The following is a 5743-nucleotide window of genomic DNA, read 5'->3' as shown; positions in this document are numbered from 1 at the left end:
GTTGGCAAATGCTATAGTTGTGTGGTTTTAAAGCACAAAAATAGTAATGTGAATGAAATTTGCCCTGCCTTACATGTCACAAGTTGGCTTCCCAGGAGATCAATGAGATACTAACTTTTATTTGTGTTCTCTATAGCACATCAAAATAAGCATTTATGGAAGGAAAAAATTCCAGTTACTCCAGGTGGGACTCATTCTCAATGCAGTTGTTAGCAACTCTTTACTCTGACACTTTCTTGTTCTAAGGGTAAACACATCTTTTTACACTATTCACAGATGCTCAATTATGCAGTCAAACAAAAAACAGTTTTTCAGAGACGATCTTGGCATCCAGGCTAAGTATGTCATCATTACATGACAAAACAACAAGAAGACTGTTTGACATCTAGTTTGTCAGCTGGCATCTCTGTGGCAGAAGGGACTGGGGTATGGATAACATGGGATCTTATCAATGCTTATATATATCTAAAGGCCAGATGTCAAGAGGCTGGAGCAAGACTCTTTTCAGTGGTGCCTAGCAACAGGACAAGGGACAACGGGCACAAGCTGGAACACACAAAAATCCATCTCAACAAAGGAAAAAATTCTTTACTTTGAGGGTGACAGAGCACTGGAACAGGCTGCCCAGAGAGGTGGTGGAGTCTCCTTCTCTGGAGACATTCAAAACCCGCCTGGATGCGTTCCTGTGCAACCTGCTCTAGGTGACCCTGCTCTGGCAGGGGGGTTGGACTAGATGATCTCCAGAGGTCCCTTACAGACCCTACGATTCTGTGATTCTATGGGGAGCCTTTGGAAGACGTAGCCCATGGAGTCACAGGAGTCAGAGGAGCGACTCCCATGGAGTCACGGGAGCCTAGCAGGCTGCAGGGACAAGAGACCCTAGAGAGCAGCCCACCTGCAGAGCTGGGGAAGGGTCTTTCAGGGGTAAAAGCTGAGGCAATACAGTACTTGGGAGTAGTATTAGCTCTCCTTTAGGAATAAAGAAAATACAGATTTCTTGCTTTTTATGAAGAATCGCAGTTCTTTGAATAAAAACAGAAGAGAATTGGTATCAGATTCCATTTCTGCGTCAGCAAAGGAAAACAGAGGTTGGTGTTGATGGAGGAAAGGTTATCAGCTACAGAAAGTCTGAAGGTGTCTGGGCTTTGCATGAGCCTGAAGAGCCGTAAGGGGGGTTGTGTGGTCCCTGGGTAGGGAGGTGAAGAAATGCCTTCACCTATCGGGTAGGACAAGGATACTGGAGTGTGAAACAACCTGAGAGATGCACGACCAGGCAGGTCGCGACCTGACTGGGACGGGTCACAGCTCTATTACAGGATGAAGCACCTTCAGAACATCTGTGACTTGAAACTGAAGGCACTTCCTAAAGATCTTTTCTTGAAATTTACCTTCATTGTGCAACGGGAACTTTAGAAGTATTATTGCACAATCTTTGAATCTGTAGTACTAGATCTGTCAAGTCCCTGTTCTTTAGCTGATAAGCTATCAGGTTTTGTAAATCTTCCCTTTTTTTTTCTGCAGGATTAATTTTTTACTTATGAGGAGTGGCAGCCAAGCCTATGTGAAGTGCTATAATTTTGCAAGTGCCTCAAAAGCCCTAAAATTAAAAGAAAAAGGAAGGCGAATGAGGAAAATAAGATGCAAGCCTAAACAAGATGCCATACAATAACAGGAGAATAACTTTGTTGACTTGTACATCAGGAGCCTGCATTACAATCACAAGAAATTAGAAGTACTTATTTAGGAGCACACATTTAATGTAACGGATGTCACTGGCAAACATGAAAGACGAATGGGCTACTGAAATGTCTGGTTATTACCTACCTAGAAAAGTCAGTATTAGATTCAAAGGAAGGGAGTGGGATTTGGTTTACACGACCATGGTTCTGAAATGGGAAAGGTCAACATTAAAGCAAATGATCGTGAGTCGATGCTTTTCTAACAAGAAGAATAAATGAGAACCAATTGGTCCATGCTCCAATTCAATAAAGAACACAGTAGAAATTAGTAAGTGTTTAAAGAGCTGGTCACCCAAAATGTGCTGGGTGTCAAGTGATGGAACTGAATGCGCTTGGGCATACAAACAGAACAAAGATTAATTCAGCAATATATTTACTTAGTGCTCAGAAATGTTCATTTCACGCAGACAAAAACAACTGTGAGCCACAGCTGCTGGAGAGAGGGCAAAGAGAGGTTAAATTGGGAAAAAAAACCTACTTGGGGCCATTTAAGAATATCCTATCTACATGCAGAGACCAGAAAAAAAAGAAAGGAAGATGCACTAGTTTAAAACTGTAATAGATCTTTCCTCTTTAGAGGGGAAGTGTAAAGAGTCATTTAGAAATAGAAAAAAAGGCAAATTTGATGGTAATGATGGTAAGTTCAAGACAAGCTGCTGAACAAGATGCCTGACCAATTGAGATGTGCTTCTATAATAGCACAAAATAAGAATTTCAGAACCTGGTTGCAATGACACAGTATGTGCTGGGGTCAAAATATTCCTGCTATGATGATATTACCTTATTTCTGATTAGCTATTGCTCTTGTCCATGCAACGCCATCACATAAGGAAAGCTGCAAATTAAGTTCACCTTTCTCTTGCTGTCTTCGGAGTTAGGTCCTACCTGGCTCAGCGTGTGTGTGTTCATGGAAGCAGAATTTAAAGTTTCCAGTGGAGTTACATTTGACTCCACAAGAGGGAGAACTCCTTTGCTTGATGTGCTCAGGAAAGAGAGAGAGCCCGTTGTTTTGAGACCTTCTGCTCAGAGCAGCAAAGTCAGAGCCATGTGTATATTCCCACCCACAGCAAAAGCCCTGATAAGGACAGGCTTAGCGCCAGTGAAGAGTATCAGCTACGTACTCTGAATAATGCTGTACAACATCCTTCTGCAAATACGGATGGAGAAGAGGTTGAAGTACAAACACTCATCTTTCCTTATACGATAGCCTTCGTGTCTGTAGCAGAAGACAGATTTTCCCATCCCGGCTGTTTCACAGCATATATGAATTCCTAATTCAAAAGGATGATGAACATCCTTTTCAGAACTTCCATATTAAGCATAAATAATAAACAAGTTAAAGTATCTAATAGATAATAAATTAGCTATTTTATAGTAATAAATGAGCTATTTTATGGAAATGAAAAAAAATGGTTCTATTTGAATGTCTGAGAAGTCTCTGTCCTCGTACTTCCCTTTTTCCTTCTTCATCTTTTCCTCAGATAAAACTTGTGAAATCTCCAAGTCTCTCTGCTATTTGGTAGTGAAGAGCTATTTATAAAGACACCTTTTGGAAAATACAGCACTTGGGTCAAATCAGTTGCCTGTTGACCTCCTGCCAATATGATGTCAATACATGGGCAGCTATGGCTTTTGTTCTATATATATATTTGTTATTTTTCCATATCACTGTGTTGAATTCACTTCTGCCTTTTAGAGGAGTCACCTAGCTCTGCCCACTTAGTGGAATACCAAGCCATCCTTGCCTTTCATCTCAGCTTATGATACCCATCTGCTGCCAGTAATTCTCTCCATACATTAAGGTACTCTGAATTAGCTCCTGCCAGTAATAGCTGCAAATGAATAATACGCACAGAGTGGGCACGATCTCTATAAGCAGTTGCCAGCAAAAGGCAGCAAGTGGAGAAGGGTGTGCAGGTTTCATGTTCATTTCTTCCTTTTGCTTCTTTTTCTCTCAGGCAGAGCACCCATATTAGTTGTAGCACTTGCTGCAAATCTGGATGGCACAGAGATGTATATTGGCCTACTGACCTCCCTCCATATGTCTCAGCTACTCATTCTCCAAAATGCATTAAGAAGTAGCAGACTTGACAGCGTTCCCACTTTCCATTCATGCCTTCGTTTGTCAGCTGTGCAGAGTTTCTGAGCCCTGTTAAATTGCTTGCTGGGCTTGGCTAACAGCATGGTGGCACTTGGGTCCTTTGTGACAGTATCACCTTACGCCCTTGCACTGCATGAGCTTCGCCTCTTCCTCCTTCTGGGGGACACGCCATTTGCACCAGCTGCATCTGAGGAGGAAGTTACCGATGCTGAAGCAATTCCAGTTGACCCAAAACGTACCTCCTCACCTTCTGCATGACCTTGGCTGCCATGAGCTCATCAGCCCTGGCTTCAGATATTATATTGGCTCCAATTCAGCAACAGATGCTAGTGAGCAGGATTTCTTCCTAACTTTCACTGCAACTAATAGATCAAATCACAGATACACTAAATATTGAATTGAGACCTACAAGTCCCTAAGATGTTTCTGCTTTTCTGGGGCAGTGCAGATTACCAGACTTCATGCGTGTTCTGGTACAAAAGAAGTGATTCAACTTTCTAAGAGCTTTGAGGCCTTTTGGAGAGTAAGGTTTATTCTATAATTTGTATATAGAAAGATTCAAACTTTCATACACGGAAAATAATCTATAATTTACCTCATGGCTGAAGATGATAACGAATGGAGCAACAAAATGCAACTTGATTCTTGTTCCAGGTAAGAATTTGGCTATGCAACAAACTTTCAGAGTCCATCGGACCACTGCCTAGATGTTGCTGTAAACCTCCTCTTTTGGGAGCTCACGAAGGACAGGTGATGAGTAGAATTGGGAAGATAAAATCTCTCTAGAGTAATAAGAATGAAAATGTTTATTCTGTTTAGCAAACAGCAATTATTTTCAATACTACACCAAGAATATCAACTGAGTATGTTGCACACTCAAGGCATATGCTTATTTCTCCAAAAGACAGGACACCAGAAACCAGGTAAAACTGAACAGCCCAGGACATGTCACAAGGAGAAATGTGACAGTGATTTTATCTCCACTTCTCTGTTACACTGACTTCTGCTCCTACAATTTATCAAGACAAACGAGGTAAACATTTTGACTTTGAATCCAGAAAAGTTTCACTTTTACAAACAGCTTCACAAGTAATCTAGCTGCTGCCTCGGGACTAGTCAAGTCGTAAATGACTGCCAAAACAGGTTTAAATTGTGGAAGGGCAAGGCAGAGAAATGGACCCAGGAAACTATTTATTTTTGCTTTTAGGCATTTCATGAGCTGACTACATGAAGTATCTGGTTTAGTGAGTAATTATGGGAAGCATACTACCATAGAATTGGATGCAACCTGCAAAGAAACAGCATAAAGATTGCTAAAAATCATGCTGGCTTTACTGGAACTATACCAGCCTTCTTCAGCCACGCATACTCTCAAAGCAACACTATTTTAGGACAGGGGTGAACAGTGTTAACTCAACCTCACATATCAATATGGCAAGATTTGGTCTGACCAATTCACAGTGGCTGAAAAGTATTATAGTCAATCGGGATTTGTAATTAACATTACCTGAGAATTTATCCAACTTTTCTTTATTTTACAAACCGAATAGGCATTTTTTCTAAGTCTTTCTGGTTTTATTAACTTACTTTCTAATGGGCAATAATAAAAGGGTAATAAACACTCCAGCGTCTCTCTCAGAGAGGTCTCTCAGACCCATTTACAGGCTGGGTGAATCTGTCACTGTCACTCTCTGCAGCGGTGCAGTCCTACCACCACATCTGGAGTGAAAGAGCTGGTGCGCTCTGACTTGTCAGACATCTCAGGGGAGTGGGCTGAGTTTGTCCACTTGGGTCTTGATTTTTTTAACAGGTGGCCTTTTGATTCCCCCTGCTTTTCCTCTAGTTCCTGAATCTCCCCTCATTTCCTAGGAATATAGACTGAGCAAGCTTTCCAGCAAGCCCG

This window comes from Rissa tridactyla, chromosome 2 (assembly GCF_028500815.1).
Source record: "Rissa tridactyla isolate bRisTri1 chromosome 2, bRisTri1.patW.cur.20221130, whole genome shotgun sequence".
NCBI classification, from domain to species: domain Eukaryota; kingdom Metazoa; phylum Chordata; class Aves; order Charadriiformes; family Laridae; genus Rissa; species Rissa tridactyla.
This window is presented reverse-complemented; position numbering follows the sequence as displayed.